This window comes from Armigeres subalbatus, chromosome 3, assembly GCF_024139115.2.
Source record: "Armigeres subalbatus isolate Guangzhou_Male chromosome 3, GZ_Asu_2, whole genome shotgun sequence".
NCBI lineage: Eukaryota > Metazoa > Arthropoda > Insecta > Diptera > Culicidae > Armigeres > Armigeres subalbatus.
The window spans coordinates 249,957,781-249,971,508 of record NC_085141.1 but is presented as its reverse complement, the minus strand read 5'-3'; the positions used below and the strand labels follow the sequence as shown (position 1 = coordinate 249,971,508).

The following is a 13,728-nucleotide window of genomic DNA, read 5'->3' as shown; positions in this document are numbered from 1 at the left end:
GTTATGCAGAAATTATTATTCCATTTTTATGTAAGCCCCCCGGGGGGTCTTAAACAATTGCTTAAACTTAACTCCACCAAAAGGGAAAAATATTAGGCATGGGCGATCAAGGCCTTACGACAACCTAGAACGTCATGAACACGATGAAGTTAGGAAAATGAAAATATTACGTATATTGGGAGTGGATTACACTGTTTCAAAATAAGATTTTTATTCAAACGTACATATCCGTAAAGTTACCGTGATGTACAATAAACTTTCTTCCTTGGACGTCCTAGGCCATCCAAACTATTCTTCAGTTCAGAACTTGAAATCTACAACTGCAAAAAATATTGTTTTCGTTATTCAAAATTTATTTGACTATTCAACTGTACTCATTACATCTTGTAGAAGGTGAGAAAAACACAGCAAGTTAGTTCTGGGATACTCTGGGTTATACAAACTATTCTTGAGTTCGGGACTTGAGATTCACTGCTGCTTGAAAGTTTTTTTTTCGGTACTCAAAGCTTATATATGCATTTAATTATATCTATTATATTTTAGGACTACAGCTGCTTTGAAGGCTTCTGTCGTTGCTTGAAGTTTCGATCCAACAATGTGCATTACATTTCGTGTGAGACATCAAAGGACATTGTGAGGTAGTTTCAAATATGTTGGATTGTCCAAAGATTTCTTGAGTTTGGGACTTTCGATCAACATTTGTGACGATACGTGTTAAACCATTATTTCCATAATATCACCTGGACGTTATTGTTCTTGTTTAAATCGACTGATTGTTTAGATGTACCGCAGGTCATCAAAACTGTCATTGAGTTCGGGACTTCAGATCTAAAATTACTGAAAAGCGTTTCTTGTAACTCAATATATCGAAATATGTTCAAACCTGTTCACCACATCTATTGGAAGGAAATAAATGCCGCTACGTTGTTCTGGGAAAGTCTGAGTATTAATCCAAACTGTTCGCGATCAACTGTTGAGTAGATCTGTGCGCCGATTGAAAATTTACCGGCGGCGGCGTGATAGATCATTTTCAGTCAGCGGCGGGGGCGTGGCGGTGTCACGCCGTTGTAAATCGGTGGCGGCGCCGCAGCGGTGTGGGTCGGCGATTTCAAACATTAAAAGTTCTTCGGAGTTTCTTCAAAAGTGCCTGAACGAGTTCGTTGAGAAGTTCATCAATAAATTCCTCTGAACATTCCTTCAGGAGTTCCTCCAGGTATTTCTCCGAAAGTTTTTCCAGGAGTTTCTCTGGAAGTTCCATCAGGAGTTGCTCTCCGGAAGTGCCTTCAGGAGTTCCTCTCCGGAAGTTCCTCAGAAAATTCCTCCAGGAATTCCTCATTAAGTTCCTCCAGGATCTTCTCCGGAAGTTCCTTCAGAAATTCATCCGGCAGTTTCCCGGAAGTTCCTTCAGGAATTCATCCGGAAGTTCCTCCAGAAATTCCTCCGGAAGTTCCTCCAGGAATTCCTTCGGAAGCTTCTCCAGGAATTTCTTCGGAAGTTCAACCAGGAATTCTTTCGGAAGTTCCTCCAGCAATTCCTCCGGAAGTTCCTCTAGGAATTTCTCCGGAAGTTCTTCCGGGAATTCCTCAGGAAGTTCTTCCGGGAATTCCTCCGGAAGATCCTCCAGGGATTCCTCCCGATGTTTTTCCAGGAATTCCTTCGGAAGTTCCTCCAGAAGTTCCTCCAGGAATTCCTCCGGAAGTTCCTCCAGGAATTCCTCTGGAAATTCCTCCAGGAATTCCTCAGGAACTTCCTCCAGGAATTCCTTTGGAAGTTCCTCCAGGAGTTCCTGTGGAAGTTCCTCAAAGAATTTCTTCGGAAGATCCTTCAGGATTTCCTCCGGAAGTACCTCCAGGAACCCCTCCGGAAGTTCCTCCAGGAATTCCTTCGAAAGTTCCTCCAGGAATCCCCTCGGAAGTTCTCTTGAGAATCTCTCCGAAAGTTCCTTCAGGAATTCATCCGGAAAATCCTTCAGGAATTCATCCGGAAGATCCTTCAGGAATCCATCCGGAAGTCCTCCAGGAATTCCTCCAAAAGTTCCTTCAGGGATTCCTCCGGAAGTTCCTCCAGAAATTCCTATGGAAATTTCTCTCGTAGTTTCTCCAGTAATTCCTGCGGAAGTTCCTCAAGAAATTCCTGCGGAAGTTCCTCCAGAAATTCCTTCGGAAGTTCCTGCAGCAATTCCTTTGTAAGTTCCTCCAGGAATTCCTTTGTAAGTTCCTCCAGGAATTCCTTCGGAAGTTCCTCCAGGAATTCCTTCGGAAGTTCCTGCAACAATTCCTTTGTAAGTTCCTCCAGGAATTCCTTCGGAAGTTCCTCCAGGAATTCCTTCGGAAGTTCCTCCAGGAATTCCTTCGGAAGTTCCTCCAGGAATTCCTTCGGAAGTTCCTCCAGGAATTCCTTCGGAAGTTCCTCCAGGAATTCCTTCGGAAGTTCCTCCAGGAATTCCTTCGGAAGTTCCTTCAGGAATTCCTTCGGAAGTTCCTTCAGGAATTCCTTAGGAAGTTCCTCCAGGAATTCTATCGGTAGTTCCTCCAGGAATTCCTTCGGAAGTTCCTCCAGGAATTTCTTCGGAAGTTCCTCCAGGAATTCCTCCGGAAGTTCTTCCTGGAATTCCTCCGGAAGTTCTTCCTGGAATTCCTCCGGAAGTTCCTCAAAGAATTGCTCCGGAAGTTCCTTCAGGAAGTCCTTCGGAAGTTCCTCCAGGGACCCCTCCGAAAGTTCTTCCAGGAATTCCTTCGGGAGTTCCTCCAGGAATTCTTTCGGAAATTCCTCCAGGAATCCCTCCAAAAGTTCTTTTCAGAATCCCTTCGAAAGTTCCTTCAGGAATCCATCCGGAAGATCCTTCAGAAATCCATCCGGAAGTTCCTTCAGGAATTCCTCCGGAAGTTGCTCCAGAAATTCTTCCGGATGTTCCTCCCGAAATTCTTCCGGAAGTTCCTCCAGGAATTCCTCTGAAAATTACTCCAGAAATTACTTCGAAAGTTCCTCCAGGAATTCCACCGGACGTTCCTCCAGGAATTCCTCAGGAAGTTCCTCAAAGAATTGCTCCGGAAGTTCCTCCAGAAATTCTTCCAGAAGTTCCTCCAAAATTCATCCGGAAGTTCATTTGGGAATTCCTCTGGAAGCTTCTCCAGAAGTTCCTCCGGTTGTTTCCCATGGAATTCTTCCGGAAGTTCATCCAGAAATTCCTCCGAAATTTCTACCAGGAATTAGTTGGGAGCAGTCTTGCAAAATGTCGTGACCATCACCAGATGATCAGATATGAAAACAAAAACCACCACACTTTTAAACGATGTTCTTTACTGACAACCACTGCAAGCGCATCGTGACATGTAGAAGCTGACACGTGAGTACCTTCGGTAAGCGTGACACCCAGATTGACAACCACAAGCTGAGAGCCATAAAGAGCATCAGGTCGGTCAGCTGTCAAAAGTGCAGGTGAGCACCGTTATTGATTGATTTTGTTGTCGTTTGATTGGACTGACGTCGTTTTTAATTGATAAATTGGATAAATCAATAGTTAAATTAAGGGTTCATTCACAAATTACATAACTCTAAAATGGACCCGGGGGTTGAAAGCTCCCACCCACCCTCTCGTAACGTATTTTGTATGGGAGGGTTCTGAAATTTGTATGGGCCGTATTTGTGAATGGCTCTAACTAAGTTTTTACCAATTTGATCCAGACTATCTTTTGAAAAAGGCCAGATTTTTTGTATTGATTTTTTCAAATGGATACAGTCAAAAACGACGCATCCTACAAAAAATGTTATATGGGTGACTATCGCAAAATCAGTCAAAGTTTTAATAAAGATATCGGAAACAATTCAAATTGAGCCCTACACTGAAAAAAATCAGTTTCAACAGTTTCAAAATTAAAACTCGATTTGCGAAAAACGCTCTTTTGATTTGTATGAAATTGTGTCTCAAGATAGGTGATTATGTTCCCTACCAACCGTCCATACATCGCAAGCTGGGCACTTTGAAGGAAAAAAGTTTTCTAACAAAAACTTTTTCTTGTCGAAATTATTTTCAGTGTATTTTATCCGTTGCGATTAGTTACGACCTAAATATTGTACACTGCTTGACTGTACAGGAATATTTAAATATATGTATGTATGCATACGTTAAATCCACTGACACTCCTTGACACTGAAAAATAAACAATTCCGACAAGAAAAAATTTTGTTAGAAAAACTTTTTTCCCTTAAAAGTGTCAAGCTTGCGATGCGATGTATGGACGGTTGGTAGGGAACATACTCACCTATCTTGAGACACAATACCATACAAATAAAAATGCTTTTTTTCGCAAATCGAGTTTTAATTTTGAAACTGTTGAAACTGATTTTTTTCAGTGTAGGGCTCAATTTGAATTGTTTCCGATATCTTTATTAGAAACTTTGACTAATTTTGCGATAGTCACCCATACAACATTTTTTTGTAGGATGCGTCGTTTTTAATTGTATCCATTTGAAAAAATCAATAAAAAAATTTCGGCCTTTTGGAAAAGATAGTCTGGATCAAATTTGAAAAACTATGTATGTGCTTTTCTTTTAATAGCACCTCTTAAAATATTGCACAAAAGTCAATATAAACAATAAGAACACTTAAATGTTCCCAAAAATTCTATTTTGGCTTCATGCATTTTTATCACAGCAAAAATCCATTAATTCCGCTAAGTGGATTATTCCATTGCTGTCGAGCGTTGATTTCGAACCAAACACCGCATAGGTCAAGTGATCATCACGATAGTCAAGATGACATGGATATGACAACCACAACATCAGGAAAGTTTTCCTATCATTCATGCTGGTGATCACAGGCAGAAGAAGTGAAGACATGGTGAGTGACCAAGCGCTAGTTGCTAAAATGTCACTTTCATGGTGATCGTTACACCAAGCATGTGAGATCCACATTGAGCATCACAATTGAGTACTTGACACATGACCTGGATTTTGTTATTGTCATGCTTTGCGTGACTTGTACGGTGACACTTTGCAGCACTGGTTGGGAAGTTTCTCCAGGATGTAAGCTCGATAAGCTCCTTTAGGAATTCTTCGGGAAGCTTCTCCAGGAATTCCTAAAAAAGTTTTAAGATTTTCTAAGGAAGCTCCTCCAGTAATTCCTTTAGATATTCATCCGGAAGCTTCTCCAGGAATTTCTCCAAAAGTTTCTCCAGGAATTCCTTCGTAGATTCCTGCAAAATATTTTTTCGGAAGTTCCTGAGGCAATTCCTCCGAATTCCCTTTAAAAATGTCTGTGGAGTCCAGAAATTCCGAAGGAGCCATTACGAAATCTCTCCGTGATTTACTTCAGAAACGTACTTGAGGATTATTTAGATTTTTTTTACGAATAGTCTCGTAGAATATCCACCAGGATTTTCTTTAAGAATTTCTCCTGAAATTCTTCCTGGAGTTCCTCCAGAAATTCTCCAAGAAATCTTCATAAATTACTTTGAGAACTCTCCAGAAATATCCACTGAACTCCTTTCGAATCTTACATAGAATTTCTAACCCAACTCCTACCCACCCCCAGGAATTCTTCCGGAAATATCTCCAGGAGTTTTACTAGGAATATTTATGGAAATTCAATTTCGAGTTCTTGCAGAACATCTTATGATCCATAAATTCCTCCAGAAATAAACCCAGAATTAATCCCTCTAGATATTCCTCAAAACACTCCTCCCAGAAGACCCCTATAAAATCGTTTTGGAATTCTTCAGTCATTCCTTCAAAATTCTCCTGATCATATCTGAACGAATTCCTCTAGAAATTGAATGCATATGCAAACTACTTGAAAAATATGTACATATTTAAAATTCTCCCGGCAATTCCTACAGACATTACTTTTCTTGAAGAAGTTCCTGAAGAAATTGGCGAAGGAATTTCTGGTTGAAGCCCCTGTAGAACTTTCAGGATGAATTAATGTGGGAGGAATTTTCAATGAAATTTCTGATTCATTTCCCAATGGATTTCCATGAGTAATTTAAAAAAAAAAATCTGGAATAGTTGTTGGAAAAATGTCTGGAGAAATTCGTAAAGAAATTCCTTGTTTGAATCACTGTTGAAGTTTTTGGATGAATTCTTGACATAATTTCGGCGTCCCTAGAAGATATTCTCGAAGGAATTACTTCTTAAAATTAATTAAATTATTTAAATATTAAATTAATTAAAGGAATTACTACTTAAATTATACTAATTGAATTTTTTAATGAAATTCTGAACTAATTTCACACCAAAGACACCATCGAGACCGATAAGACATTAGTCAAAAACAATTCAATGCTGCCAAAAGTAATCTAGTTGTATGAGCTGCGTTATTCGGAAATTATTCAACTATCACTTACTTGACTGAAAATACTTCCGATAGGATGAACTTACCAGTAAAAATGATCTTTCAAGAAAATTTACGAAACCCTACTTATTACTACTAGCTCTTCAATAATCATCAGCGTGGTGTAAAATATCCGGCGGTGTTGAAAATTTTCATGCTGCGGCGGCGACGACGTGGCGCGGTGACACACAGGTCTACTAATGGCAGCAGCTTTTTTCCTTACACAAAATATTGATACTTCTAGGAACTTACTCACACTCTCTCTATTCAGCATATTCGTCGAACTGACGTTACTAACAGATAGATCACAATCTATTTTTTGTGTTGGGTATATATACCAAAATGGTTTGGATTAAGAGCACAATTCCGAAAATCAATGTCAGAATCAATTATGCGCATTTGAAAAAAGTTCTTAGACTTGTTCAACCACACTTTTCACTGAAACAGCGTTATAGTCGCACGCACGGCTTTTTTAAATGCTCTCGTTTACCTATGAAATCTTCTGCGGTGGTTGTAGATCGCAAGTTTTGAACTCAAGGACAGTTTGGATCACCCAGGATATCCAAAAACCATTCTACCATGTCTCTTGATCTTCTGGGAAATATCCTGGACATGTTTGAATACATATTTAAGCATAGAGCGACGAAAAAACCTGGTGTCGTGGCTGTAGTTCGCAACTTTTGAACTCAAGGACATTTTGGATGACCCAGGATATTCCAAAATCATCTCACCATGTCTCTTGATCTTCACAAACATGTTATGAACATAATTGAATACATATCCAAGCTTCTAGTGACGATGGTAAATGTAGGTCGAAAGTTCTGGACTCAAGGACAGTTTGGATGATTTAGCACATCCCAATCCCAAAAAAATATTTGTTTTGTTTTGTTATTTCTCCATTGTTAACCACAAAAACAAATGAAACACATCAAATTTATTGGGTAATTTGGCCTAGAAAATTTTCGCTGTTAAACAGAATGGTAAGATTTGTTTTTTATATACTCATGCCGCCAAAAACAGGCGAAAACATTGTCTCAACATTCACTCTGTAAACGGTATTTGAACTCAGTATCCGTGTATAAATCATAAAAACGTACGTGTTGCAACAAGCGCATGAAAGTATACAAGATGACAAATTTCACCGTAAGCTATAAATCCCATGAACAACACTCGAAATCAAAACCGCTAAAAAACGCCAGCACCGATCAAACGAATCGAATCGATTACGAAATGCCCTCCTTTCGAGCAATTAACAACTTTTTCGTTCGACCGACTACCACCACCACCACCACCACCACCAGCAGCAGCAGCACTCCGCGAGTCATTACTATTTTTGTGTTATTCGATTTTGATCGGCTCATAACCAGATCATTTCCGTCCGTAAAACAACAAACACGACAACGTGACTGCGCGCTGGTTTTTGTGCCTAGCGGAGGAACCAACCAAGCAAGCGCCGCGCGCCGCGAGTGGAACCGAACGACCTGCTAAGTCAGGTCCCCGCCAGTTTGCGGCTGCTTCCACTACTACTGGATGCGAGTGTCGTTTGGGGAGCCATAATTTACGAGTCGTTTCGAAACCTGTTCTGTGCCACCCGTGAAAGAAAAAAAACCGCAACGCAGTGGCAGCGACCACAACGGCAGCAGCAACAGGAGTCATGATTTATTAACCTTAGGTGGGATAAGTCAATCTTCGGTTCGACATGTAAATCAAAGAGGCGTTGCATTACAAATCGAAGGTGGTGAGTTCGATTCTCGGAGCGGTACGGTCCGGATGATCTTTTCCACTAGGAATTTTGCGGCAAATACAAATACTTCAACTTTTCAACCAAAAAAAATCAGAAACTCTCACATAATTACATTTGCTGAGAAATAGTAAAAGTTTTAGTTCCCTGCTGAGCTTGGTTTGGTTACTTGAAAAATAGCCTCAATCATCCGCAAATCAACTTCTACTAACTAACGGTAATGATTTGATCATAATACTGATTCCGGTGCCAGTGTCGTAGCTACAAAGGTATGGGAGTAAGAAGTGCGAATCCACCGGGCCGGGGTATCCATTAGAGGGTTTAAGCGAGATCACATCATAGCCACAAACGCAGCTCGTCATCTCGTAGGTAACCCACCAGCAGCGAACGCATGAGCGAAGGACGGCAAGCGGCGGCAATCGTGGAAAAAAGTAATTGCATGAATGTATGTTCAGCCGACCACATACCTGCCGCCATTGATTGGTGGTGGTTGGCCGGCTGAACTGTCACCGTGGGTTGTGGGATGTCAATGCGACAGCGACACGGGTAGGTAGGTACCGCGCAGATTTTATAACTTCATACACGAAGTTTCTTCCACACGCGGACAACGGACAAACGGGTGGGTCATAAAATAGTGCGAAAATTCATTGAACTCACAGTCAGCGACGCCGTAGGGGTTATATCATAAAATGTGCGCGCGTACCTGAAAGAAAGCGAACAATAAAAAAGATGACCAACAAACCATACAATGCAGAAAGGGGAAAACAAGACAAACGCGCGAGAGTTACAGTTATTGCTAATCTTCCGATTCCGATCTTTGCAGTGCGCGGTTCTTAGATGAGAAGAAATACGGAAAAAATGTTGACGGGGTTGTTTTATACCGCTGTTTAAGAGAGCAATCAGAGGCGGTAGAAGAAGTGATCTTTCGTGAGGGTAAACGACAGGATGATGAACTACTGCGCACAATTCGTAGTTGCTACTCCGTGATTGACTAATACTTGCGAAATTGTACAGAGAACACAATAAATGGGGCTTGGGACTATAGCTACTTATTCTCAATGTACACGTCTCGGGAGCTCAAATATCTAAAAGTCAATAACGGCGTCGGCCACGTCCTTACGGCCATATGGGAAAGGAAGGATTGTTAGTTCGATTCTCGTTGCTACTAGAGACTGAGTATACCTCTGCATCTCCACGATTGTCTTGGGATAGGATATCGTTTTAGTTACAAAGGATAATTTATCTGGATTCACTTCGATAAGTGATGCGATCTATGGGATAGGAAATAACATTTGCTGTCTCGCCACGAGAAAAATGTTAAACCATGCACGCCCGGTGGCATATGAAAACGGAGGAGAAACGATTTGGATGACCGAACGGATGCGCAGTACTCTGTACTTACTTGCCCGATAGCTACTGCAAACAATTGAAGATCGCACTTGTCTCGACCGGAGCAAAGCGCAATACATGCGCATGAGCCACCGAACACGAAATAGATATTTTATTATTTTCCCGACGACTGAAACACGCACTGCACTTACTTGCTCGATGGCTACTGCAAACTCGCTTACTGGAGAAACACGACTGGACAAGGAACAAACTTTCACTTTCTGATTTATTTACTCACCCGCACAAAGCAGAACAAAATTACGGTGACCTCTGGTTCTGGTTTATTTTTTGAGGAATATTAACCCATAAGGTCATTCATCCCTATATTATTACGGTGACCGGCCGATCGTTTTGATTTCCGCACAAAGCAAAACTAAATTTCGACGACCGGCCGATCCGCTTACTGGAGAAACACCACTGATACGTTCTATTATGCACAATTGGATACATTCTTTTTGTTTATTATATTACGTATTTCGGCAAGCATTTATGAGCAATTTTGTTGTACTAGAATGACAAGAAGACTATTATGAAATGTTTTTCAAAGTTGTCAAAATAGTCAAAGTCAAATTGATCATAGCTTTGGGATGCATTTTCGTTAGAAATAAAAATGAGATTCAATTACCAAATGCCAGCAATATTTATCAAACCAGTTGAAGATAATTATTGAAAGTAGGAATGGTTTTGATAGAACGTGAAACACAGAAAGAATCAAGATAGAATAACAAAGTAGGAAAGGAATTGAACCCACGTCATCATTTATTTATTCAGACTAAGGCCGAAGTGGCCTGTGCGGTATATAAGAGTCTTCTCCATTCGGCTCGGTCCATGGCTGCACTTCGCCAACCACGCAGTTTTCGGAGGGTCCGCAAATCGTCCTCCACCTGATCGATCCACCTTGCCCGCTGTGCACCTCGCCTTCTTGTTCCCGTCGGATCGTTGTCGAGAACCATTTTCACCGGATTACTGTGCGACATTCTGGCTACGTGCCCGGCCCACCGCAGTCGTCCGATTTTCGCGGTGTGAACGATGGATGGTTCCCCCAACAGCTGATGCAACTCGTGGTTCATTCGCCTCCTCCACGTACCGTCCGCCATCTGCACCCCACCATAGATGGTACGCAACACTTTCCTTTCAAAAACACCCAGTGCGCGTTAGTCCTCCACGAGCATCGTCCAGGTCTCGTGTCCGTAGAGAACTACCGGTCTTATAAGCGTTTTGTAGATAGTCAGTTTGGTACGGCGGCGAACTCTATTCGATCGGAGCGTCTTACGGAGTCCAAAATACGTACGATTTCCAGCCACTATGCGCCTCCGAATTTCTCTGCTGGTATCGTTATCGGCGGTCACCAGTGAGCCCAAATACACGAATTATTCAACCACCTCGATTTCGTCCCCACCGATAGAAACTCGTGGTGGGTGGCTTACATTGACCTCTCTTGAGCCTCTTCCTATCATGTACTTTCGACGTGTTGATGACTAGTCCAATCCGTTTAGCTTCGCTTTTCAGTCTGATGTAGGCTTCCTCCATCCTCTCAAAGTTACGTGCCATGACATCAATGTCGTCGGCGAAACCAAATAACTGGATGGACTTCGTGAAAATCGTACCACTCGTGTCAATCCCTGCCCTTCGTATTACTCCCTCCAAAGCGATGTTGAATAGCAGACACGAAAGACCATCACCTTGCCGTAACCCTCTACGCGTTTCGAAGGGACTCGAGAATGCCCCTGAAACTCGAACTACGCACATCACCCGATCCATCGTCGCCTTGATCAACCGTATCAGTTTATCCGGAAATCCGTTTTCGTGCATTAGCTGCCATAGCTGGTCCCGATCGATTGTATCATATGCGGCTTTGAAGTCGATAAATAGATGATGTGTGGGCACGTTGTATTCGCGACATTTCCGCAATACCTGACGTATGGCGAACACCTAGTCGGTGGTAGAGCGTTCACCCATAAATCCCGCCTGGTACTGCCCCACGGCGTTCAGCAATGTGATTGCGCGGTAGTTGCTACAATCCAGCTTATCGCCCTTTTTATAGATGGGACACACGACACCTTCCATCCACTCCTGCGGCAAAACTTTCTCCTCCCAAATCTTGGTGATGACCCAGTGCAGCGCTCTAGCCAGTGCCTCACCACCCTGTTTAAACAGCTCTCCTAGTAGTTGGTCAACTCCAGGGGCTTTGTTGTTTTTTAGCCGGCCGATCTCCTCCTGGATTTCCTGGAGATTAGGAGCCGGAAGTCGCATGTCCTGCGCGCGTGCTCCTAGGTTCATTACCTTACCGCCACCGTTGTCTGCCATATCGCCATTCAGGTGCTCTTCGTAGTGCTGCCGCCACCTTTGGATCACCTCACGCTCGTTTGTAAGAAGGTTCCCGTTTATGTCCTTACACATATTAGGCTGTGGCACGTGGCCCTTACGTGAACGGTTCAACTTCTCATAGAACTTTCGTGTGTTATTAGTGCGGTACAGTTGCTCCGTCTCTTCACGTTCTCGATCTTCCTGCTCATGCTTTTTCCTCCGGAAAATCGAGTTTTGTCAGTTCCGCGCCCGTTTATATTGAACCTCGTTCGCCCTCGTGCGGTGTTGCAGCAATCTCGCCCATGCTGCATTCTTCTCTTCTACTAACTGCTCACATTCGCCGTCATACCAGTCGTTTCTCTGATCCGGGGGCACCATGCCAAGTGCAGCGGTTGCGGTGCTACCAATGGCGGATCGAATATCTCTCCAGCCATCTTCAAGAGACGCTGCGCCTAGCTGTTCTTCCGTTGGGAGTGCCACTTCAAGCTGCTGCGCCTATTCTTGGGCTAGTCTACCGTCTTGTAGCCGCCCAATATTAAGCCGCGGCGTCCGGCTTCGACGCGTGTTGTACACCGTCGAGGGTTTTGAGCGCACGCATACTGCAACTAGGTAGTGGTCGGATTCAATATTCGCACTGCGGTAAGTGCGTACGTTCGTGATGTCGGAGAAAAATTTATCATCGATTAGAACGTTGGCGATTTGGTTTTCCGTTTCTTGGTTAGGTGATCTCCATGTGGCCTTGTGGATATTTTTGCGGGGAAAGAAGGTGCTTCGGACTACCATTCCGCGAGAGGCTGCGAAGTTTATGCATCGTTGGCCGTTGTCATTCGATACGGTGTGCAGACTATCCGGTCCGATGACCGGTCTATACATTTCCTCCCTTCCTACCTGCGCGTTCATGTCACCGATGACGATTTTGACGTCCCGCAGTGGGCATCCATCGTATGTCTGCTCCAGCTGTGCGTAGAACGCTTCTTTCTCGTCGTCGGGCCTCCCTTCGTGTGGGCAGTGCACGTTGATGATGCTATAGTTGAAGAAACGGCCTTTAATCCTCAGCTTGTACATCCTTGCGTTGATTGGCTGCCATGCCACCCAATCAAGCGTTGGCGCATCTTACCCAGCACTATGAAGCCGGTTCCCAGCTCGTTGGTGGTACCACAGCTTTGGTAGAAGGTAGCCGCTCGATGCTCGCTTTTCCACACTTTCTGTCCTGTCCAGTTCTTGCAGTTCCATGTTCCAAGCTTCCAACCGTGATCCTTTATTCGTCGCCTAGGTCGTTGCCGATTGTATCGAGTCGTATTATCTTCTATGTCGTTCGTAAGGCTGATGCCATACTGAGAGAGAAGAGAAGCGATTAGAAGAGTTGAGAGGGAGGCGAAGCGTCCGCGTGAAAGCTACCTCAATGAGCGATATATGGAAATCGCTTATACCTGTCATAGTGGAAGCGATGAGAAGAGGCGAGAAGCGGTAGCCAAAGAGGCGAAGCAGTTCGTAGAGTGCTTTGCCGCGCGAGATCGCAAAGGATCACTTCTGTATGTTTGTTGATTTGGGTTTACCCTCGTTCGCAGTTGTGTAAAATGGCTGTGGGTGAATAGTATTGCGGGAGAGGAAAGCAACATTGTTTATTTTGTTAATTTGGTTAATGAAAACATTAAAATATGTATGGTTTTTTAACTACATGTATATGATGTATTTCATAGTAGCGGTAATCAGGGTTGTAAAATATCAGAAGACAAATTTGAGTTTGAATAAAATAAAATATCAGTGCAAAATATGCCCAGTGCATGATTCATTTTATTTTATCCCCATGCCTTCAAAGATTTGACACCTATGTCAACGATGACTTCATTTGCTTCTTTCATAAGTGTTGTCATTATCAAAATGAGGAAAGGTACGGAATTCATTAATGAATATCATACAAGTGTTTCTGCGTTCCGTGTTCACCTACTCGGCTTCCTGT

At 42.9% G+C, this 13,728-nt stretch overlaps 1 protein-coding gene across 1 annotated transcript in view; it reads right to left on the bottom strand.

Annotated features, from left to right (window-relative positions):
* LOC134223425 (serine/threonine-protein kinase MARK2-like) overlaps positions 1-13,728 on the bottom strand; it is a 448,377-nt gene that overhangs the window by 360,726 nt on the left and 73,923 nt on the right. The window lies entirely within an intron of this gene.